We start from the raw sequence: 26,419 nt of genomic DNA on the forward strand, positions 1-26,419 counted from the left end.
CGGGATGTCAATTGCCAACAGCCACTCTGGAGAAGTATACGGTGTGTCCTGAAACACCTAAAAAACTCAGCTTAGAGAGCATAGGGCACTTCCACACATGGGCGTATAAATTGGGAAAACTAAAAATCAGCAAGACACAGGCACCCCAAAGTTTAGGGCTGCTCTGCTGACAAGAACCTCCACTGAGTTACACCTTAAATATCCCAGGAAAGAGAAAAATGGATAAAGACGTTGTGGTCCTTATGTACAATGGAATATCACTCAGCCATGAAATCTACGTCATAAGGCTAGTAGCAGCTTGATGAGTGGATTTAGGTACGACGATTCTAAGTGAAATAAGTCAAACAGAAAACGACACTTACCATAAGATATCACTTATAAAGGGAATGTAAAAACCGCTACACTTGAACTGAATTACAAAACAGAACAGAGTCACACGTTTAGAAAACACACTATGGCTGCTTAACGGGAAAGGTGAGGTGGGGTGATGCGTAAAACAAGGGTTTCAAATTAGCTCAGATACCGTTCCATAAACCCAATATGTAATAGACAAGACCTACTCCTTGCTCAGTGAACTGGACTCAACACCCCCTATTCAACGCCCAAGAATATATCTGACTAGTAAGAATCTTAAAACCTATGTGTTGATATCCCTCTGTAAGTGAGTCAAGTGGGTGTAAAGCGGCCTAAACACAGCAGTGAAAAGCAGCTAAACCCCATTATAAAAATCAACTACTTTTAAAAACCCGTGAAACAAAGACAGTGAAAGAGAGACAAATTCTTACAAAATTCGTTCAGGGGCTGTGATGCCACCTGGATTGACCATATCTAGACCCACTGCTGATTGAGACATAAGGGTGGACACTCTTGCGGCTTAGAGTATTGGTGAGGTTGGGTGAGCAAACACAGACCCTTTAAAGTAATACTGCGGGGTACCCATCCCATGGGTCCCAAATCTCCAGGTTCAAGGGCATCTTCCTACATCGAAAACATGCATGAGACACCCAGAAGATGGTACACTGTGTGATCGGGAAAGGTTTCTAAAACGCACCTCATTTCTCCTCTCCTTGTGCTCGGGTTCGCCATTCCAGCCGCATTACTAACAATCTCCCCACTTGGAGAATCAGCACCTTTAACCTCCTGTTTCGTACAGGTTGCCATTTGTCTTGAGGATGAATGGGAAGAGGGGGAACCAATGAGAGGGTAGCTCTAGGTGTTGGGACAGGCACAGGTCACTCTAATTTCCATCAGGAAGAAGAATTAACCACAGGCTCAGCCTGCCCCACGGAACCAGAATAGGGCCTGAAGCCATCCTGCGGATTTTCGGCCAACTCCCAAAAGAGCGAGTTGAAAAATGGAGCTCAGGGGCACTGCAATTCACAAACCTGCAGAGTTATAAACGATAACTCTCGTCCACAAATATATTGAGGGAAGGCAACGAAGAGGATGTGAAAGCAAGGCAGAACTGCAGGAAACTGATTTCAGGAGGTAGATTCGAATCGCCTTTAAAGCACATGGAAAGCGGCAAAACCTCGACAATGATGCCCTTGGCCAAAAAGGGCGTATGCGTATGCGTTTTTTCCTGAATAAATATTCAGCATGGCCCTTTTTGGCCAACCAAGCAACCTGGAAAGGCAAATCAGCGCTACAAAGAAGTCTCGCTTCCCATCGCTCAAAAGGGCCATGCTGAATAAAGTGACAATACCAGAAATGCAGGAAAGGCCATGGAGAAATGGGAGCCTTGCTACGCTGATGGGCGGGATGTAAATTGCCACCAGCCACTCTGGAGAAGTGCACGGGGTGTCCTGAAACATCTACAAAACACAGCTGAGAGAGCATAGGGCACTTCCACTCATGGGCGTCTAAATTGGGAAAACTAAAAATCAGCAAGACACAGGCACCCCAAAGTTTACGGTTGCTCTGTTGACAAGAACCTCCACTGCGTTACACCTTAAATATCCCAGGAAAGAGAAAAATGGATAAAGAAGTTGTGGTCCTTATGTACAATGGAATGCAACTCAGCCATGAAATCAACGTCATAAGGCTAGTAGCAGCATGATGAGTGGATTTAGGTACGACGAATCTAAGTGAAATAAGTCACACAGAAAAAGACACTTATCATAAGCTATCACTTATAGAGGGAATGTAAAAACCGCTACACTTGAACTGAATTAAAAAACACAACAGAGTCACACGTTTAGAAAACACACTATGGCTGCTTAACGGGAAAGGTGAGGTGGGGTGATGCATAAAACAAGGGTTTCAAATTAGCTCAGATACCGTTCCATAAACCCAATATGTAATAGACAAGACCTACTCCTTGCTCAGTGAACTGGACTCAACACCCCCTATTCACCGCCCAAGAATATATCTGACTAGTAAGAATCTTAAAACCTATGTATTGATATCTCTCTGTAAGTGAGTCAAGTGGGTGTAAAGCGGCATAAGCACAGCAGTGAAAAACAGCTAAACCCCATTATAACATTCAATTACTTTTAAAAACCCGTGAAACAAAGACAGTGAAAGAGAGAGAAATTCTTACAAAATTCGTTCAGGGGCTGTGATGCCACCTCGATTGACCATATCTAGACACACAGCTGATTGAGACATAAGGGTGGACACTCTTGGGGCTGAGAGGTTTGGTGAGGTTGGGTGAGCAAACGCAGACCCTTTAAAGTAATACTGCGGGGTACCCATCTCATGGGTCCCAAATCTCCAGGTTCAAGGGCATCTTCCTACATCGAAAACATGCATGAGAAACCCAGAAGATGGTACACCGTGTGATCGGGAAAGGTTTCTAAAACGCACCTCATTTCTCCTCTCCTTGTGCTCGGGTTCGCCATTCCAGCCGCATTACTAACAATCTCCCCACTTGGAGAATCAGCACCTTTAACCTCCTGTTTCGTACAGGTTGCAATTTGTCTTGAGGATGAATGGGAAGAGGGGGAACCAATGAGAGGGTAGCTCTAGGTGTTGGGACAGGCACAGGTCACTCTAATTTCCATCAGGAAGAAGAATTAACCACAGGCTCAGCCTGCCCCACGGAACCAGAATAGGGCCTGAAGCCATCCTGCGGATTTTCGGCCAACTCCCAAAAGAGCGAGTTGAAAAATGGAGCTCAGGGGCACTGCAATTCACAAACCTGCAGAGTTATAAACGATAACTCTCGTCCACAAATATATTGAGGGAAGGCAACGAAGAGGATGTGAAAGCAAGGCAGAACTGCAGGAAACTGATTTCAGGAGGTAGATTCGAATCGCCTTTAAAGCACATGGAAAGCGGCAAAACCTCGACAATGATGCCCTTGGCCAAAAAGGGCGTATGCGTATGCGTTTTTTCCTGAATAAATATTCAGCATGGCCCTTTTTGGCCAACCAAGCAACCTGGAAAGGCAAATCAGCGCTACAAAGAAGTCTCGCTTCCCATCGCTCAAAAGGGCCATGCTGAATAAAGTGACAATACCAGAAATGCAGGAAAGGCCATGGAGAAATGGGAGCCTTGCTACGCTGATGGGCGGGATGTAAATTGCCACCAGCCACTCTGGAGAAGTGCACGGGGTGTCCTGAAACATCTACAAAACACAGCTGAGAGAGCATAGGGCACTTCCACTCATGGGCGTCTAAATTGGGAAAACTAAAAATCAGCAAGACACAGGCACCCCAAAGTTTACGGTTGCTCTGTTGACAAGAACCTCCACTGCGTTACACCTTAAATATCCCAGGAAAGAGAAAAATGGATAAAGAAGTTGTGGTCCTTATGTACAATGGAATGCAACTCAGCCATGAAATCAACGTCATAAGGCTAGTAGCAGCATGATGAGTGGATTTAGGTACGACGAATCTAAGTGAAATAAGTCACACAGAAAAAGACACTTATCATAAGATATCACTTATAGAGGGAATGTAAAAACCGCTACACTTGAACTGAAATACAAAACACAACAGAGTCACACGTTTAGAAAACACACTATGGCTGCTTAACGGGAAAGGTGAGGTGGGGTGATGCATAAAACAAGGGTTTCAAATTAGCTCAGATACCATTCCATAAACCCAATATGTAATAGACAAGACCTACTCCTTGCTCAGTGAACTGGACTCAACACCCCCTATTCACCGCCCAAGAATATATCTGACTAGTAAGAATCTTAAAACCTATGTATTGATATCTCTCTGTAAGTGAGTCAAGTGGGTGTAAAGCGGCATAAGCACAGCAGTGAAAAGCAGCTAAACCCCATTATAACATTCAATTACTTTTAAAAACCCGTGAAACAAAGACAGTGAAAGAGAGAGAAATTCTTACAAAATTCGTTCAGGGGCTGTGATGCCACCTCGATTGACCATATCTAGACCCACAGCTGATTGAGACATAAGGGTGGACACTCTTGGGGCTGAGAGGTTTGGTGAGGTTGGGTGAGCAAACGCAGACCCTTTAAAGTAATACTGCGGGGTACCCATCTCATGGGTCCCAAATCTCCAGGTTCAAGGGCATCTTCCTACATCGAAAACATGCATGAGAAACCCAGAAGATGGTACACCGTGTGATCGGGAAAGGTTTCTAAAACGCACCTCATTTCTCCTCTCCTTGTGCTCGGGTTCGCCATTCCAGCCGCATTACTAACAATCTCCCCACTTGGATAATCAGCACCTTTAACCTCCTGTTTCGTACAGGTTGCAATTTGTCTTGAGGATGAATGGGAAGAGGGGGAACCAATGAGAGGGTAGCTCTAGGTGTTGGGACAGGCACAGGTCACTCTAATTTCCATCAGGAAGAAGAATTAAACACAGGCTCAGCCTGCCCCACGGAACCAGAATAGGGCCTGAAGCCATCCTGCGGATTTTCGGCCAACTCCCAAAAGAGCGAGTTGAAAAATGGAGCTCAGGGGCACTGCAATTCACAAACCTGCAGAGTTATAAATGATAACTCTCGTCCACAAATATATTGAGGGAAGGCAACGAAGAGGATGTGAAAGCAAGGCAGAACTGCAGGAAACTGATTTCAGGAGGTAGATTCGAATCGCCTTTAAAGCACATGGAAAGCGGCAAAACCTCGACAATGATGCCCTTGGCCAAAAAGGGCGTATGCGTATGCGTTTTTTCCTGAATAAATATTCAGCATGGCCCTTTTTGGCCAACCAAGCAACCTGGAAAGGCAAATCAGCGCTACAAAGAAGTCTCGCTTCCCATCGCTCAAAAGGGCCATGCTGAATAAAGTGACAATACCAGAAATGCAGGAAAGGCCATGGAGAAATGGGAGCCTTGCTACGCTGATGGGCGGGATGTAAATTGCCACCAGCCACTCTGGAGAAGTGCACGGGGTGTCCTGAAACATCTACAAAACACAGCTGAGAGAGCATAGGGCACTTCCACTCATGGGCGTCTAAATTGGGAAAACTAAAAATCAGCAAGACACAGGCACCCCAAAGTTTAGGGCTGCTCTGCTGACAAGAACCTCCACTGAGTTACACCTTAAATATCCCAGGAAAGAGAAAAATGGATAAAGACGTTGTGGTCCTTATGTACAATGGAATATCACTCAGCCATGAAATCAACGTCATAAGGCTAGTAGCAGCATGATGAGTGGATTTAGGTACGACGAATCTAAGTGAAATAAGTCAAACAGAAAAAGACACTTATCATAAGATATCACTTATAGAGGGAATGTAAAAACCGCTACACTTGAACTGAATTACAAAACAGAACAGAGTCACACGTTTAGAAAACACACTACGGCTGCTTAACGGGAAAGGTGAGGTGGGGTGATGCGTAAAACAAGGGTTTCAAATTAGCTCAGATACCGTTCCATAAACCCAATATGTAATAGACAAGACCTACTCCTTGCTCAGTGAACTGGACTCAACACCCCCTATTCAACGCCCAAGAATATATCTGACTAGTAAGAATCTTAAAACCTATGTGTTGATATCCCTCTGTAAGTGAGTCAAGTGGGTGTAAAGCGGCCTAAACACAGCAGTGAAAAGCAGCTAAACCCCATTATAAAAATCAACTACTTTTAAAAACCCGTGAAACAAAGACAGTGAAAGAGAGACAAATTCTTACAAAATTCGTTCAGGGGCTGTGATGCCACCTGGATTGACCATATCTAGACCCACTGCTGATTGAGACATATGGGTGAACACTCTTGGGGCTGAGAGGTTTGGTGAGGTTGGGTGAGCAAAAGCAGACCCTTTTAAGTAATACTGCGTGGTACCCATCCCATGGGTCCCAAATCTCCAGGTTCAAGGGCATCTTCCTACATCGAAAACATGCATGAGACACCCAGAAGATGGTACACCGTGTGATCGGGAAAGGTTTCTAAAACGCACCTCATTTCTCATCTCCTTGTGCTCGGGTTCGCCATTCCAGCCGTTTTACTAGCAATCTCCCTCCTTGGAGAATCAGCACCTTTAACCTCCTGTTCCGTCCAGGTTGCCATTTGTCCTGAGGATGAACGGGAAGAGGGCGAAACAATGAGAGACTAGCTCTAGGTGTTGGGACAGGCACAGGTCACTCTATTTTCCCATCAGGAAGAAGAATTAACCACAGGCTCAGCCTGACGCCCGGAACCAGAATAGGGCCTGAAGCAATCCTGCGCTTTTGCGGCCAGCTCCCAAAAAAGCGAGTTGAAAAATGGAGCTCAGGGGCACTGCAATTCAAAAACCTGCAGAGTTATAAATGATAACTCTCGTCCACAAATATATTGAGGGAAGGCAACGAAGAGGATTTGAAAGCAAGGAAGAATTGAAGGAAACTGATTTCAGGAGGTAGATTCGAATCGCCTTTAAAGCACAGGAAAAGCGGCAAAACCTCGACAATGATGCCCTTGGCCAAAAAGGGCGTATGCGTTTTCTCCTGAATATATTCAGGAAAAAACGCATACGCCCTTTTTGGCCAACCAAGCAACCTGCAAAGGCAAATCAGCGCTACAAAGAAGTCTCGCTTCCCATCGGTCAAAAGGACCATGCTGAGTAAAGTGTCTAAACCAGAAATGCAGGGCAGGCCATGGAGAAACTGGAGCCTTGCTACGCTGATGGGCGGGATGTAAATTGCCAACAGGCACTCTGGAGAAGTGTACGGTGTGTCCTGAAACACCTAAAAAACTCAGCTTAGAGAGCATAGGGCACTTCCACTCATGGGCGTATAAATTGGGAAAACTAAAAATCAGCAAGACACAGGCACCCCAAAGTTTAGGGCTGCTCTTCTGACAAGAACCTCCACTGAGTTACACCTTAAATATCCCAGGAAAGAGAAAAATAGATAAAGACGTTGTGGTCCTTATGTACAATGGAATATCACTCAGCCATGAAATCAACGTCATAAGGCTAGTAGCAACATGATGAGTGGATTTAGGTACGACGATTCTAAGTGAAATAAGTCAAACAGAAAAAGACACTTATCATAAGATATCACTTATAGAGGGAATGTAAAAACCGCTACACTTGAACTGAATTACAAATCAGAACAGCGTCACACGTTTAGAAAACACACTATGGCTGCTTAACGGGAAAGGTGAGCTGGTGTGATGCGTAAAACAAGGGTTTCAAATTAGCTCAGATACCGTTCCATAAACCCAATATGTAATAGACAAGACCTACTCCTTGCTCAGTGAACTGGACTCAACACCCCCTATTCAACGCCCAAGAATATATCTGACTAGTAAGAATCTTAAAACCTATGTGTTGATATCCCTCTGTAAGTGAGTCAAGTGGGTGTAAAGCGGCCTAAACACAGCAGTGAAAAGCAGCTAAACCCCATTATAAAAATCAACTACTTTTAAAAACCCGAGAAACAAAGACAGTGAAAGAGAGACAAATTCTTACAAAATTCGTTCAGGGGCTGTGATGCCACCTGGATTGACCATATCTAGACCCACTGCTGATTGAGACATAAGGGTGGACACTCTTGTGGCTTAGAGTATTGGTGAGGTTGGGTGAGCAAACACAGACCCTTTAAAGTAATACTGCGGGGTACCCATCCCATGGGTCCCAAATCTCCAGGTTCAAGGGCATCTTCCTACATCGAAAACATGCATGAGAAACCCAGAAGATGGTACACCGTGTGATCGGGAAAGGTTTCCAAAACGCACCTCATTTCTCATCTCCTTGTGCTCGGGTTCGCCATTCCAACCGCTTTACTAGCAATCTCCCTCCTTGGAGAATCAGCACCTTTCACCTCCTGTTCCGTACAGGTAGCCATTTGTCCTGAGGATGAACGGGAAGAGGGGGAACCAATGAGAGACTAGCTCTAGGTGTTGGGACAGGCACAGGTCACTCTATTTTCCCATCAGGAAGAAGAATTAACCACAGGCTCAGCCTGCCCCCCCGGAACCAGAATAGGGCCTGAAGCAATCCTGCGCTTTTGCGGCCTGCTCCCAAAAATGCGAGTTGAAAAACGTAGCCCAGGGGCACTGCAATTCACAAACCTGCAGAGTTATCAATGATAACTCTCGTCTACAAATATATTGAGGGAAGGCAACGAAAAGGATTTGAAAGCAAGGCAGAATTGCAGGAAACTGATTTCAGGAGGTAGAATCGAATCGCCTTTAAAGCACAGGAAAAGCGGCAAAACCTCGACAATGATGCCCTTGGCCAAAAAGGGCGTATGCGTTTTTTCCTGAATATATTCAGGAAAAAACGCATACGCCCTTTTTGGCCAACCAAGCAACCTGGAAAGGCAAATCAACGCTACAAAGAAGTCTTGCTTCCCATCGGTCAAAAGGGCCGTGCTGTATAAACTGTCAAAACCAGGAATGCAGGACAGGCCATGAAGAAACGGGAGCCTTCCTACGCTGATGGGCGGGATGTCAATTGCCAACAGCCACTCTGGAGAAGTGTACGGTGTGTCCTGAAACACCTAAAAAACTCAGCTTAGAGAGCATAGGGCACTTCCACTCATGGGCGTATAAATTGGGAAAACTAAAAATCAGCAAGACACAGGCACCCCAAAGTTTAGGGCTGCTCTGCTGACAAGAACCTCCACTGAGTTACACCTTAAATATCCCAGGAAAGAGAAAAATGGATAAAGACGTTGTGGTCCTTATGTACAATGGAATATCACTCAGCCATGAAATCAACGTCATAAGGCTAGTAGCAACATGATGAGTGGATTTAGTTACGACGATTCTAAGTGAAATAAGTCAAACAGAAAAAGACACTTATCATAAGATATCACTTATAGAGGGAATGTAAAAACCGCTACACTTGAACTGAATTACAAATCAGAACAGCGTCACACGTTTAGAAAACACACTATGGCTGCTTAACGGGAAAGGTGAGCTGGGGTGATGCTTAAAACAAGGGTTTCAATTTAGCTCAGATACCGTTCCATAAACCCAATATGTAATAGACATGACCTACTCCTTGCTCAGTGAACTGGACTCAACACCCCCTATTCAACGCCCAAGAATATATCTGACTAGTAAGAATCTTAAAACCTATGTGTTGATATCCCTCTGTAAGTGAGTCAACTGGGTGTAAAGCGGCCTAAACACAGCAGTGAAAAGCAGCTAAACCCCATTATAAAAATCAACTACTTTTAAAAACCCGTGAAACAAAGACAGTGAAAGAGAGAGAAATTCTTACAAAATTTGTTCAGGGGCTGTGATGCCACCTGGATTGACCATATCTGGACCCACTGCTGATTGAGATATATGGGTGAACACTCTTGGGGCTGAGAGGTTTGGTGAGGTTGGGTGAGCAAAAGCAGACCCTTTTAAGTAATACTGCGTGGTACCCATCCCATGGGTCCCAAATCTCCAGGTTCAAGGGCATCTTCCTACATCGAAAACATGCATGAGACACCCAGAAGATGGTACACCGTGTGATCGGGAAAGGTTTCTAAAACGCACCTCATTTCTCATCTCCTTGTGCTCGGGTTCGCCATTCCAGCCGTTTTACTAGCAATCTCCCTCCTTGGAGAATCAGCACCTTTAACCTCCTGTTCCGTCCAGGTTGCCATTTGTCCTGAGGATGAACGGGAAGAGGGCGAAACAATGAGAGACTAGCTCTAGGTGTTGGGACAGGCACAGGTCACTCTATTTTCCCATCAGGAAGAAGAATTAACCACAGGCTCAGCCTGCCGCCCGGAACCAGAATAGGGCCTGAAGCAATCCTGCACTTTTGTGGCCAGCTCCCAAAAAAGCGAGTTGAAATATGGAGCTCAGGGGCACTGCAATTCACAAACCTGCCGAGTTATAAATGATAACTCTCGTCCACAAATATATTGAGGGAAGGCAACGAAGAGGATTTGAAAGCAAGCAAGAATTGAAGGAAACTGATTTTAGGAGGTAGATTCGAATCGCCTTTAAAGCACAGGAAAAGCGGCAAAACCTCGACAATGATGCCCTTGGCCAAAAAGGGCGTATGCGTTTTCTCCTGAATATATTCAGGAAAAAACGCATACGCCCTTTTTGGCCAACCAAGCAACCTGCAAAGGCAAATCAGCGCTACAAAGAAGTCTCGCTTCCCATCGGTCAAAAGGACCATGCTGAGTAAAGTGTCTAAACCAGAAATGCAGGGCAGGCCATGGAGAAACTGGAGCCTTGCTACGCTGATGGGCGGGATGTAAATTGCCAACAAGCACTCTGGAGAAGTGTACGGTGTGTCCTGAAACACCTAAAAAACTCAGCTTAGAGAGCATAGGGCACTTCCACTCATGGGCGTATAAATTGGGAAAACTAAAAATCAGCAAGACACAGGCACCCCAAAGTTTAGGGCTGCTCTGCTGACAAGAACCTCCACTGAGTTACACCTTAAATATCCCAGGAAAGAGAAAAATGGATAAAGACGTTGTGGTCCTTATGTACAATGGAATATCACTCAGCCATGAAATCAACGTCATAAGGCTAGTAGCAACATGATGAGTGGATTTAGGTACGACGATTCTAAGTGAAATAAGTCAAACAGAAAAAGACACTTATCATAAGATATCACTTATAGAGGGAATGTAAAAACCGCTACACTTGAACTGAATTACAAAACAGAACAGAGTCACACGTTTAGAAAACACACTATGGCTGCTTAACGGGAAAGGTGAGCTGGGGTGATGCGTAAAAGAAGGGTTTCAAATTAGCTCAGATACCGTTCCATAAACCCAATATGTAATAGACAAGACCTACTCCTTGCTCAGTGAACTGGACTCAACACCCCCTATTCAACGCCCAAGAATATATCTGACTAGTAAGAATCTTAAAACCTATGTGTTGATATCCCTCTGTAAGTGAGTCAAGTGGGTGTAAAGCGGCCTAAACACAGCAGTGAAAAGCAGCTAAACCCCATTATAAAAATCAACTACTTTTAAAAACCCGTGAAACAAAGACAGTGAAAGAGAGAGAAATTCTTACAAAATTCGTTCAGGGGCTGTGATGCCACCTGGATTGACCATATCTAGACCCACTGCTGATTGAGACATATGGGTGAACACTCTTGGGGCTGAGAGGTTTCGTGAGGTTGGGTGAGCAAAAGCAGACCCTTTTAAGTAATACTGCGTGGTACCCATCCCATGGGTCCCAAATCTCCAGGTTCAAGGGCATCTTCCTACATCGAAAACATGCATGAGACACCCAGAAGATGGTACACCGTGTGATCGGGAAAGGTTTCTAAAACGCACCTCATTTCTCATCTCCTTGTGCTCGGGTTCGCCATTCCAGCCGTTTTACTAGCAATCTCCCTCCTTGGAGAATCAGCACCTTTAACCTCCTGTTCCGTCCAGGTTGCCATTTGTCCTGAGGATGAACGGGAAGAGGGCGAAACAATGAGAGACTAGCTCTAGGTGTTGGGACAGGCACAGGTCACTCTATTTTCCCATCAGGAAGAAGAATTAACCACAGGCTCAGCCTGCCGACCGGAATCAGAATAGGGCCTGAAGCAATCATGCACTTTTGTGGCCAGCTCCCAAAAAAGCGAGTTGAAATATGGAGCTCAGGGGCACTGCAATTCACAAACCTGCCGAGTTATAAATGATAACTCTCGTCCACAAATATATTGAGGGAAGGCAACGAAGAGGATTTGAAAGCAAGGAAGAATTGAAGGAAACTGATTTTAGGAGGTAGATTCGAATCGCCTTTAAAGCACAGGAAAAGCGGCAAAACCTCGACAATGATGCCCTTGGCCAAAAAGGGCGTATGCGTTTTCTCCTGAATATATTCAGGAAAAAACGCATACGCCCTTTTTGGCCAACCAAGCAACCTGCAAAGGCAAATCAGCGCTTCAAAGAAGTCTCGCTTCCCATCGGTCAAAAGGACCATGCTGAGTAAAGTGTCTAAACCAGAAATGCAGGGCAGGCCATGGAGAAACTGGAGCCTTGCTACGCTGATGGGCGGGATGTAAATTGCCAACAGGCACTCTGGAGAAGTGTACGGTGTGTCCTGAAACACCTAAAAAACTCAGCTTAGAGAGCATAGGGCACTTCCACTCATGGGCGTATAAATTGGGAAAACTAAAAATCAGCAAGACACAGGCACCCCAAAGTTTAGGGCTGCTCTGCTGACAAGAACCTCCACTGAGTTACACCTTAAATATCCCAGGAAAGAGAAAAATGGATAAAGACGTTGTGGTCCTTATGTACAATGGAATATCACTCAGCCATGAAATCAACGTCATAATGCTAGTAGCAACATGATGAGTGGATTTAGGTACGACGATTCTAAGTGAAATAAGTCAAACAGAAAAAGACACTTATCATAAGATATCACTTATAGAGGGAATGTAAAAACCGCTACACTTGAACTGAATTACAAAACAGAACAGAGTCACACGTTTAGAAAACACACTATGGCTGCTTAACGGGAAAGGTGAGGTGGGGTGATGCGTAAAACAAGGGTTTCAAATTAGCTCAGATACCGTTCCATAAACCCAATATGTAATAGACAAGACCTACTCCTTGCTCAGTGAACTGGACTCAACACCCCCTATTCAACGCCCAAGAATATATCTGACTAGTAAGAATCTTAAAACCTATGTGTTGATATCCCTCTGTAAGTGAGTCAAGTGGGTGTAAAGCGGCCTAAACACAGCAGTGAAAAGCAGCTAAACCCCATTATAAAAATCAACTACTTTTAAAAACCCGTGAAACAAAGACAGTGAAAGAGAGACAAATTCTTACAAAATTCTTTCAGGGGCTGTGATGCCACCTGGATTGACCATATCTAGACCCACTGCTGATTGAGACATAAGGGTGGACACTCTTGCGGCTTAGAGTATTGGTGAGGTTGGGTGAGCAAACACAGACCCTTTAAAGTAATACTGCGGGGTACCCATCCCATGGGTCCCAAATCTCCAGGTTCAAGGGCATCTTCCTACATCGAAAACATGCATGAGAAACCCAGAAGATGGTACACCGTGTGATCGGGAAAGGTTTCTAAAACGCACCTCATTTCTCATCTCCTTGTGCTCGGGTTCGCCATTCCAACCGCTTTACTAGCAATCTCCCTCCTTGGAGAATCAGCACCTTTCACCTCCTGTTCCGTACAGGTAGCCATTTGTCCTGAGGATGAACGGGAAGAGGGGGAACCAATGAGAGACTAGCTCTAGGTGTTGGGACAGGCACAGGTCACTCTATTTTCCCATCAGGAAGAAGAATTAACCACAGGCTCAGCCTGCCCCCCCGGAACCAGAATAGGGCCTGAAGCAATCCTGCGCTTTTGCGGCCTGCTCCCAAAAATGCGAGTTGAAAAACGTAGCCCAGGGGCACTGCAATTCACAAACCTGCAGAGTTATCAATGATAACTCTCGTCCACAAATATATTGAGGGAAGGCAACGAAAAGGATTTGAAAGCAAGGCAGAATTGCAGGAAACTGATTTCAGGAGGTAGAATCGAATCGCCTTTAAAGCACAGGAAAAGCGGCAAAACCTCGACAATGATGCCCTTGGCCAAAAAGGGCGTATGCGTTTTTTCCTGAATATATTCAGGAAAAAACGCATACGCCCTTTTTGGCCAACCAAGCAACCTGCAAAGGCAAATCAGCGCTACAAAGAAGTCTTGCTTCCCATCGGTCAAAAGGGCCGTGCTGTATAAACTGTCAAAACCAGGAATGCAGGACAGGCCATGAAGAAACGGGAGCCTTCCTACGCTGATGGGCGGGATGTCAATTGCCAACAGCCACTCTGGAGAAGTGTACGGTGTGTCCTGAAACACCTAAAAAACTCAGCTTAGAGAGCATAGGGCACTTCCACTCATGGGCGTATAAATTGGGAAAACTAAAAATCAGCAAGACACAGGCACCCCAAAGTTTAGGGCTGCTCTTCTGACAAGAACCTCCACTGAGTTACACCTTAAATATCCCAGGAAAGAGAAAAATGGATAAAGACGTTGTGGTCCTTATGTACAATGGAATATCACTCAGCCATGAAATCAACGTCATAAGGCTAGTAGCAACATGATGAGTGGATTTAGGTACGACGATTCTAAGTGAAATAAGTCAAACAGAAAAAGACACTTATCATAAGACATCACTTATAGAGGGAATGTAAAAACCGCTACACTTGAACTGAATTACAAATCAGAACAGCGTCACACGTTTAGAAAACACACTATGGCTGCTTAACGGGAAAGGTGAGCTGGGGTGATGCGTAAAACACGGGTTTCAATTTAGCTCAGATACCGTTCCATAAACCCAATATGTAATAGACAAGACCTACTCCTTGCTCAGTGAACTGGACTCAACACCCCCTATTCAACGCCCAAGAATATATCTGACTAGTAAGAATCTTAAAACCTATGTGTTGATATCCCTCTGTAAGTGAGTCAAGTGGGTGTAAAGCGGCCTAAACACAGCAGTGAAAAGCAGCTAAACCCCATTATAAAAATCAACTACTTTTAAAAACCCGTGAAACAAAGACAGTGAAAGAGAGAGAAATTCTTACAAAATTCGTTCAGGGGCTGTGATGCCACCTGGATTGACCATATCTAGACCCACTGCTGATTGAGACATATGGGTGAACACTCTTGGGGCTGAGAGGTTTCGTGAGGTTGGGTGAGCAAAAGCAGACCCTTTTAAGTAATACTGCGTGGTACCCATCCCATGGGTCCCAAATCTCCAGGTTCAAGGGCATCTTCCTACATCGAAAACATGCATGAGACACCCAGAAGATGGTACACCGTGTGATCGGGAAAGGTTTCTAAAACGCACCTCATTTCTCATCTCCTTGTGCTCGGGTTCGCCATTCCAGCCGTTTTACTAGCAATCTCCCTCCTTGGAGAATCAGCACCTTTAACCTCCTGTTCCGTCCAGGTTGCCATTTGTCCTGAGGATGAACGGGAAGAGGGCGAAACAATGAGAGACTAGCTCTAGGTGTTGGGACAGGCACAGGTGACTCTATTTTCCCATCAGGAAGAAGAATTAACCACAGGCTCAGCCTGCCCCCCCGGAACCAGAATAGGGCCTGAAGCAATCCTGCGCTTTTGCGGCCTGCTCCCAAAAATGCGAGTTGAAAAACGTAGCCCAGGGGCACTGCAATTCACAAACCTGCAGAGTTATCAATGATAACTCTCGTCCACAAATATATTGAGGGAAGGCAACGAAAAGGATTTGAAAGCAAGGCAGAATTGCAGGAAACTGATTTCAGGAGGTAGAATCGAATCGCCTTTAAAGCACAGGAAAAGCGGCAAAACCTCGACAATGATGCCCTTGGCCAAAAAGGGCGTATGCGTTTTTTCCTGAATATATTCAGGAAAAAACGCATACGCCCTTTTTGGCCAACCAAGCAACCTGCAAAGGCAAATCAGCGCTACAAAGAAGTCTTGCTTCCCATCGGTCAAAAGGGCCGTGCTGTATAAACTGTCAAAACCAGGAATGCAGGACAGGCCATGAAGAAACGGGAGCCTTCCTACGCTGATGGGCGGGATGTCAATTGCCAACAGCCACTCTGGAGAAGTGTACGGTGTGTCCTGAAACACCTAAAAAACTCAGCTTAGAGAGCATAGGGCACTTCCACTCATGGGCGTATAAATTGGGAAAACTAAAAATCAGCAAGACACAGGCACCCCAAAGTTTAGGGCTGCTCTGCTGACAAGAACCTCCACTGAGTTACACCTTAAATATCCCAGGAAAGAGAAAAATGGATAAAGACGTTGTGGTCCTTATGTACAATGGAATATCACTCAGCCATGAAATCTACGTCATAAGGCTAGTAGCAGCTTGATGAGTGGATTTAGGTACGACGATTCTAAGTGAAATAAGTCAAACAGAAAAAGACACTTATCATAAGATATCACTTATAAAGGGAATGTAAAAACCGCTACACTTGAACTGAATTACAAATCAGAACAGCGTCACACGTTTAGAAAACACACTATGGCTGCTTAACGGGAAAGGTGAGCTGGGGTGATGCGTAAAACACGGGTTTCAATTTAGCTCAGATACCGTTCCATAAACCCAATATGTAATAGACAAGACCTACTCCTTGCTCAGTGAACTGGACTCAACACCCCCTATTCAACGCCCAAGAATATATCTGACTAGTAAGAATCTTAAAACCTATGTGTTGATATCCCTCTGTAAGTGAGTCAAGTGGGTGTAAAGCGGCCTAAACACAGCAGTGAAAAGCAGCTAAACCCCATTATAAAAATCAACTACTTTTAAAAACCCGTGAAACAAAGACAGTGAAAGAGAGAGAAATTCTTACAAAATTCGTTCAGGGGCTGTGATGCCACCTGGATTGACCATATCTAGACCCACTGCTGATTGAGACATATGGGTGAACACTCTTGGGGCTGAGAGGTTTCGTGAGGTTGGGTGAGCAAAAGCAGACCCTTTTAAGTAATACTGCGTGGTACCCATCCCATGGGTCCCAAATCTCCAGGTTCAAGGGCATCTTCCTACATCGAAAACATGCATGAGACACCCAGAAGATGGTACACCGTGTGATCGGGAAAGGTTTCTAAAACGCACCTCATTTCTCATCTCCTTGTGCTCGGGTTCGCCATTCCAGCCGTTTTACTAGCAATCTCCCTCCTTGGAGAATCAGCACCTTTAACCTCCTGTTCCGTCCAGGTTGCCATTTGTCCTGAGGATGAACGGGAAGAGGGCGAAACAATGAGAGACTAGCTCTAGGTGTTGGGACAGGCACAGGTGACTCTATTTTCCCATCAGGAAGAAGAATTAACCACAGGCTCAGCCTGCCCCCCCGGAACCAGAATAGGGCCTGAAGCAATCCTGCGCTTTTGCGGCCTGCTCCCAAAAATGCGAGTTGAAAAACGTAGCCCAGGGGCACTGCAATTCACAAACCTGCAGAGTTATCAATGATAACTCTCGTCCACAAATATATTGAGGGAAGGCAACGAAAAGGATTTGAAAGCAAGGCAGAATTGCAGGAAACTGATTTCAGGAGGTAGAATCGAATCGCCTTTAAAGCACAGGAAAAGCGGCAAAACCTCGACAATGATGCCCTTGGCCAAAAAGGGCGTATGCGTTTTTTCCTGAATATATTCAGGAAAAAACGCATACGCCCTTTTTGGCCAACCAAGCAACCTGGAAAGGCAAGTCAGCGCTACAAAGAAGTCTTGCTTCCCATCGGTCAAAAGGGCCGTGCTGTATAAACTGTCAAAACCAGGAATGCAGGACAGGCCATGAAGAAACGGGAGCCTTCCTACGCTGATGGGCGGGATGTCAATTGCCAACAGCCACTCTGGAGAAGTGTACGGTGTGTCCTGAAACACCTAAAAAACTCAGCTTAGAGAGCATAGGGCACTTCCACACATGGGCGTATAAATTGGGAAAACTAAAAATCAGCAAGACACAGGCACCCCAAAGTTTAGGGCTGCTCTGCTGACAAGAACCTCCACTGAGTTACACCTTAAATATCCCAGGAAAGAGAAAAATGGATAAAGACGTTGTGGTCCTTATGTACAATGGAATATCACTCAGCCATGAAATCTACGTCATAAGGCTAGTAGCAGCTTGATGAGTGGATTTAGGTACGACGATTCTAAGTGAAATAAGTCAAACAGAAAACGACACTTACCATAAGATATCACTTATAAAGGGAATGTAAAAACCGCTACACTTGAACTGAATTACAAAACAGAACAGAGTCACACGTTTAGAAAACACACTATGGCTGCTTAACGGGAAAGGTGAGGTGGGGTGATGCGTAAAAGAAGGGTTTCAAATTAGCTCAGATACCATTCCATAAACCCAATATGTAATAGACAAGACCTACTCCTTGCTCAGTGAACTGGACTCAACACCCCCTATTCAACGCCCAAGAATATATCTGACTAGTAAGAATCTTAAAACCTATGTGTTGATATCCCTCTGTAAGTGAGTCAAGTGGGTGTAAAGCGGCCTAAACACAGCAGTGAAAAGCAGCTAAACCCCATTATAAAAATCAACTACTTTTAAAAACCCGTGAAACAAAGACAGTGAAAGAGAGACAAATTCTTACAAAATTCGTTCAGGGGCTGTGATGCCACCTGGATTGACCATATCTAGACCCACTGCTGATTGAGACATATGGGTGAACACTCTTGGGGCTGAGAGGTTTGGTGAGGTTGGGTGAGCAAAAGCAGACCCTTTTAAGTAATACTGCGTGGTACCCATCCCATGGGTCCCAAATCTCCAGGTTCAAGGGCATCTTCCTACATCGAAAACATGCATGAGACACCCAGAAGATGGTACACCGTGTGATCGGGAAAGGTTTCTAAAACGCACCTCATTTCTCATCTCCTTGTGCTCGGGTTCGCCATTCCAGCCGTTTTACTAGCAATCTCCCTCCTTGGAGAATCAGCACCTTTAACCTCCTGTTCCGTCCAGGTTGCCATTTGTCCTGAGGATGAACGGGAAGAGGGCGAAACAATGAGAGACTAGCTCTAGGTGTTGGGACAGGCACAGGTCACTCTATTTTCCCATCAGGAAGTAGAATTAACCACAGGCTCAGCCTGACGCCCGGAACCAGAATAGGGCCTGAAGCAATCCTGCGCTTTTGCGGCCAGCTCCCAAAAAAGCGAGTTGAAAAATGGAGCTCAGGGGCACTGCAATTCAAAAACCTGCAGAGTTATAAATGATAACTCTCGTCCACAAATATATTGAGGGAAGGCAACGAAGAGGATTTGAAAGCAAGGAAGAATTGAAGGAAACTGATTTCAGGAGGTAGATTCGAATCGCCTTTAAAGCACAGGAAAAGCGGCAAAACCTCGACAATGATGCCCTTGGCCAAAAAGGGCGTATGCGTTTTCTCCTGAATATATTCAGGAAAAAACGCATACGCCCTTTTTGGCCAACCAAGCAACCTGCAAAGGCAAATCAGCGCTACAAAGAAGTCTCACTTCCCATCGGTCAAAAGGACCATGCTGAGTAAAGTGTCTAAACCAGAAATGCAGGGCAGGCCATGGAGAAACTGGAGCCTTGCTACGCTGATGGGCGGGATGTAAATTGCCAACAGGCACTCTGGAGAACTGTACGGTGTGTCCTGAAACACCTAAAAAACTCAGCTTAGAGAGCATAGGGCACTTCCACTCATGGGCGTATAAATTGGGAAAACTAAAAATCAGCAAGACACAGGCACCCCAAAGTTTAGGGCTGCTCTGCTGACAAGAACCTCCACTGAGTTACACCTTAAATATCCCAGGAAAGAGAAAAATGGATAAAGACGTTGTGGTCCTTATGTACAATGGAATATCACTCAGCCATGAAATCAACGTCATAAGGCTAGTAGCAACATGATGAGTGGATTTAGGTACGACGATTCTAAGTGAAATAAGTCAAACAGAAAAAGACACTTATCATAAGATATCACTTATAGAGGGAATGTAAAAACCGCTACACTTGAACTGAATTACAAATCAGAACAGCGTCACACGTTTAGAAAACACACTATGGCTGCTTAACGGGAAAGGTGAGCTGGGGTGATGCGTAAAACAAGGGTTTCAATTTAGCTCAGATACCGTTCCATAAACCCAATATGTAATAGACAAGACCTACTCCTTGCTCAGTGAACTGGACTCAACACCCCCTATTCAACGCCCAAGAATATATCTGACTAGTAAGAATCTTAAAACCTATGTGTTGATATCCCTCTGTAAGTGAGTCAAGTGGGTGTAAAGCGGCCTAAACACAGCAGTGAAAAGCAGCTAAACCCCATTATAAAAATCAACTACTTTTAAAAACCCGTGAAACAAAGACAGTGAAAGAGAGAGAAATTCTTACAAAATTCGTTCAGGGGCTGTGATGCCACCTGGATTGACCATATCTAGACCCACTGCTGATTGAGACATATGGGTGAACACTCTTGGGGCTGAGAGGTTTCGTGAGGTTGGGTGAGCAAAAGCAGACCCTTTTAAGTAATACTGCGTGGTACCCATCCCATGGGTCCCAAATCTCCAGGTTCAAGGGCATCTTCCTACATCGAAAACATGCATGAGACACCCAGAAGATGGTACACCGTGTGATCGGGAAAGGTTTCTAAAACGCACCTCATTTCTCATCTCCTTGTGCTCGGGTTCGCCATTCCAGCCGTTTTACTAGCAATCTCCCTCCTTGGAGAATCAGCACCTTTAACCTCCTGTTCCGTCCAGGTTGCCATTTGTCCTGAGGATGAACGGGAAGAGGGCGAAACAATGAGAGACTAGCTCTAGGTGTTGGGACAGGCACAGGTGACTCTATTTTCCCATCAGGAAGAAGAATTAACCACAGGCTCAGCCTGCCGCCCGGAACCAGAATAGGGCCTGAAGCAATCCTGCACTTTTGTGGCCAGCTCCCAAAAAAGCGAGTTGAAATATGGAGCTCAGGGGCACTGCAATTCACAAACCTGCCGAGTTATAAATGATAACTCTCGTCCACAAATATATTGAGGGAAGGCAACGAAGAGGATTTGAAAGCAAGGAAGAATTGAAGGAAACTGATTTTAGGAGGTAGATTCGAATCGCCTTTAAAGCACAGGAAAAGCGGCAAAACCTCGACAATGATGCCCTTGGCCAAAAAGGGCGTATGCGTTTTCTCCTGAATATATTCAGGAAAAAACGCATACGCCCTTTTTGGCCAACCAAGCAACCTGCAAAGGCAAATCAGCGCTACAAAGAAGTCTCGCTTCCCATCGGTCAAAAGGACCATGCTGAGTAAAGTGTCTAAACCAGAAATGCAGGGCAGGCCATGGAGAAACTGGAGCCTTGCTACGCTGATGGGCGGGATGTAAATTGCCAACAGGCACTCTGGAGAAGTGTACGGTGTGTCCTGAAACACCTAAAAAACTCAGCTTAGAGAGCATAGGGCACTTCCACTCATGGGCGTATAAATTGGGAAAACTAAAAATCAGCAAGACACAGGCACCCCAAAGTTTAGGGCTGCTCTGCTGACAAGAACCTCCACTGAGTTACACCTTAAATATCCCAGGAAAGAGAAAAATGGATAAAGACGTTGTGGTCCTTATGTACAATGGAATATCACTCAGCCATGAAATCAACGTCATAAGGCTAGTAGCAACATGATGAGTGGATTTAGGTACGACGATTCTAAGTGAAATAAGTCAAACAGAAAAAGACACTTATCATAAGATATCACTTATAGAGGGAATGTAAAAACCGCTACACTTGAACTGAATTACAAAACAGAACAGAGTCACACGTTTAGAAAACACACTATGGCTGCTTAACGGGAAAGGTGAGGTGGGGTGATGCGTAAAACAAGGGTTTCAAATTAGCTCAGATACCGTTCCATAAACCCAATATGTAATAGACAAGACCTACTCCTTGCTCAGTGAACTGGACTCAACACCCCCTATTCAACGCCCAAGAATATATCTGACTAGTAAGAATCTTAAAACCTATGTGTTGATATCCCTCTGTAAGTGAGTCAAGTGGGTGTAAAGCGGCCTAAACACAGCAGTGAAAAGCAGCTAAACCCCATTATAAAAATCAACTACTTTTAAAAACCCGTGAAACAAAGACAGTGAAAGAGAGAGAAATTCTTACAAAATTCGTTCAGGGGCTGTGATGCCACCTGGATTGACCATATCTAGACCCACTGCTGATTGAGACATATGGGTGAACACTCTTGGGGCTGAGAGGTTTCGTGAGGTTGGGTGAGCAAAAGCAGACCCTTTTAAGTAATACTGCGTGGTACCCATCCCATGGGTCCCAAATCTCCAGGTTCAAGGGCATCTTCCTACATCGAAAACATGCATGAGACACCCAGAAGATGGTACACCGTGTGATCGGGAAAGGTTTCTAAAACGCACCTCATTTCTCATCTCCTTGTGCTCGGGTTCGCCATTCCAGCCGTTTTACTAGCAATCTCCCTCCTTGGAGAATCAGCACCTTTAACCTCCTGTTCCGTCCAGGTTGCCATTTGTCCTGAGGATGAACGGGAAGAGGGCGAAACAATGAGAGACTAGCTCTAGGTGTTGGGACAGGCACAGGTCACTCTATTTTCCCATCAGGAAGAAGAATTAACCACAGGCTCAGCCTGCCCCCCCGGAACCAGAATAGGGCCTGAAGCAATCCTGCGCTTTTGCGGCCTGCTCCCAAAAATGCGAGTTGAAAAACGTAGCCCAGGGGCACTGCAATTCACAAACCTGCAGAGTTATCAATGATAACTCTCGTCCACAAATATATTGAGGGAAGGCAACGAAAAGGATTTGAAAGCAAGGCAGAATTGAAGGAAACTGATTTCAGGAGGTAGAATCGAATCGCCTTTAAAGCACAGGAAAAGCGGCAAAACCTCGACAATGATGCCCTTGGCCAAAAAGGGCGTATGCGTTTTTTCCTGAATATATTCAGGAAAAAACGCATACGCCCTTTTTGGCCAACCAAGCAACCTGGAAAGGCAAATCAGCGCTACAAAGAAGTCTTGCTTCCCATCGGTCAAAAGGGCCGTGCTGTATAAACTGTCAAAACCAGGAATGCAGGACAGGCCATGAAGAAACGGGAGCCTTCCTACGCTGATGGGCGGGATGTCAATTGCCAACAGCCACTCTGGAGAAGTGTACGGTGTGTCCTGAAACACCTAAAAAACTCAGCTTAGAGAGCATAGGGCACTTCCACTCATGGGCGTATAAATTGGGAAAACTAAAAATCAGCAAGACACAGGCACCCCAAAGTTTAGGGCTGCTCTTCTGACAAGAACCTCCACTGAGTTACACCTTAAATATCCCAGGAAAGAGAAAAATAGATAAAGACGTTGTGGTCCTTATGTACAATGGAATATCACTCAGCCATGAAATCAACGTCATAAGGCTAGTAGCAACATGATGAGTGGATTTAGGTACGACGATTCTAAGTGAAATAAGTCAAACAGAAAAAGACACTTATCATAAGATATCACTTATAGAGGGAATGTAAAAACCGCTACACTTGAACTGAATTACAAATCAGAACAGCGTCACACGTTTAGAAAACACACTATGGCTGCTTAACGGGAAAGGTGAGCTGGGGTGATGCGTAAAACAAGGGTTTCAAATTAGCTCAGATACCGTTCCATAAACCCAATATGTAATAGACAAGACCTACTCCTTGCTCAGTGAACTGGACTCAACACCCCCTATTCAACGCCCAAGAATATATCTGACTAGTAAGAATCTTAAAACCTATGTGTTGATATCCCTCTGTAAGTGAGTCAAGTGGGTGTAAAGCGGCCTAAACACAGCAGTGAAAAGCAGCTAAACCCCATTATAAAAATCAACTACTTTTAAAAACCCGAGAAACAAAGACAGTGAAAGAGAGACAAATTCTTACAAAATTCGTTCAGGGGCTGTGATGCCACCTGGATTGACCATATCTAGACCCACTGCTGATTGAGACATAAGGGTGGACACTCTTGCGGCTTAGAGTATTGGTGAGGTTGGGTGAGCAAACACAGACCCTTTAAAGTAATACTGCGGGGTACCCATCCCATGGGTCCCAAATCTCCAGGTTCAAGGGCATCTTCCTACATCGAAAACATGCATGAGAAACCCAGAAGATGGTACACCGTGTGATCGGGAAAGGTTTCCAAAACGCACCTCATTTCTCATCTCCTTGTGCTCGGGTTCGCCATTCCAACCGCTTTACTAGCAATCTCCCTCCTTGGAGAATCAGCACCTTTCACCTCCTGTTCCGTACAGGTAGCCATTTGTCCTGAGGATGAACGGGAAGAGGGGGAACCAATGAGAGACTAGCTCTAGGTGTTGGGACAGGCACAGGTCACTCTATTTTCCCATCAGGAAGAAGAATTAACCACAGGCTCAGCCTGCCCCCCCGGAACCAGAATAGGGCCTGAAGCAATCCTGCGCTTTTGCGGCCTGCTCCCAAAAATGCGAGTTGAAAAACGTAGCCCAGGGGCACTGCAATTCACAAACCTGCAGAGTTATCAATGATAACTCTCGTCCACAAATATATTGAGGGAAGGCAACGAAAAGGATTTGAAAGCAAGGCAGAATTGCAGGAAACTGATTTCAGGAGGTAGAATCGAATCGCCTTTAAAGCACAGGAAAAGCGGCAAAACCTCGACAATGATGCCCTTGGCCAAAAAGGGCGTATGCGTTTTTTCCTGAATATATTCAGGAAAAAACGCATACGCCCTTTTTGGCCAACCAAGCAACCTGGAAAGGCAAATCAGCGCTACAAAGAAGTCTTGCTTCCCATCGGTCAAAAGGGCCGTGCTGTATAAACTGTCAAAACCAGGAATGCAGGACAGGCCATGAAGAAACGGGAGCCTTCCTACGCTGATGGGCGGGATGTCAATTGCCAACAGCCACTCTGGAGAAGTGTACGGTGTGTCCTGAAACACCTAAAAAACTCAGCTTAGAGAGCATAGGGCACTTCCACTCATGGGCGTATAAATTGGGAAAACTAAAAATCAGCAAGACACAGGCACCCCAAAGTTTAGGGCTGCTCTTCTGACAAGAACCTCCACTGAGTTACACCTTAAATATCCCAGGAAAGAGAAAAATGGATAAAGACGTTGTGGTCCTTATGTACAATGGAATATCACTCAGCCATGAAATCAACGTCATAAGGCTAGTAGCAACATGATGAGTGGATTTAGTTACGACGATTCTAAGTGAAATAAGTCAAACAGAAAAAGACACTTATCATAAGATATCACTTATAGAGGGAATGTAAAAACCGCTACACTTGAACTGAATTACAAATCAGAACAGCGTCACACGTTTAGAAAACACACTATGGCTGCTTAACGGGAAAGGTGAGCTGGGGTGATGCGTAAAACACGGGTTTCAATTTAGCTCAGATACCGTTCCATAAACCCAATATGTAATAGACAAGACCTACTCCTTGCTCAGTGAACTGGACTCAACACCCCCTATTCAACGCCCAAGAATATATCTGACTAGTAAGAATCTTAAAACCTATGTGTTGATATCCCTCTGTAAGTGAGTCAAGTGGGTGTAAAGCGGCCTAAACACAGCAGTGAAAAGCAGCTAAACCCCATTATAAAAATCAACTACTTTTAAAAACCCGTGAAACAAAGACAGTGAAAGAGAGAGAAATTCTTACAAAATTCGTTCAGGGGCTGTGATGCCACCTGGATTGACCATATCTGGACCCACTGCTGATTGAGATATATGGGTGAACACTCTTGGGGCTGAGAGGTTTGGTGAGGTTGGGTGAGCAAAAGCAGACCCTTTTAAGTAATACTGCGTGGTACCCATCCCATGGGTCCCAAATCTCCAGGTTCAAGGGCATCTTCCTACATCGAAAACATGCATGAGACACCCAGAAGATGGTACACCGTGTGATCGGGAAAGGTTTCTAAAACGCACCTCATTTCTCATCTCCTTGTGCTCGGGTTCGCCATTCCAGCCGTTTTACTAGCAATCTCCCTCCTTGGAGAATCAGCACCTTTAACCTCCTGTTCCGTCCAGGTTGCCATTTGTCCTGAGGATGAACGGGAAGAGGGTGAAACAATGAGAGACTAGCTATAGGTGTTGGGACAGGCACAGGTCACTCTATTTTCCCATCAGGAAGAAGAATTAACCACAGGCTCAGCCTGCCGCCCGGAACCAGAATAGGGCCTGAAGCAATCCTGCACTTTTGTGGCCAGCTCCCAAAAAAGCGAGTTGAAATATGGAGCTCAGGGGCACTGCAATTCACAAACCTGCCGAGTTATAAATGATACCTCTCGTCCACAAATATATTGAGGGAAGGCAACGAAGAGGATTTGAAAGCAAGCAAGAATTGAAGGAAACTGATTTTAGGAGGTAGATTCGAATCGCCTTTAAAGCACAGGAAAAGCGGCAAAACCTCGACAATGATGCCCTTGGCCAAAAAGGGCGTATGCTTTTTTTCCTGAATATATTCAGGAAAAAAAGCATACGCCCTTTTTGGCCAACCAAGCAACCTGCAAAGGCAAATCAGCGCTACAAAGAAGTCTCGCTTCCCATCGGTCAAAAGGACCATGCTGAATAAAGTGTCAAAACCAGAAATGCCGGGCAGGCTATGGAGAAACGGGAGCCTTGCTACGCTGATGGGCGGGATGTAAATTGCCAACAGC

This window comes from Eschrichtius robustus, chromosome 1, assembly GCF_028021215.1.
Source record: "Eschrichtius robustus isolate mEscRob2 chromosome 1, mEscRob2.pri, whole genome shotgun sequence".
NCBI classification, from domain to species: Eukaryota; Metazoa; Chordata; class Mammalia; order Artiodactyla; family Eschrichtiidae; genus Eschrichtius; species Eschrichtius robustus.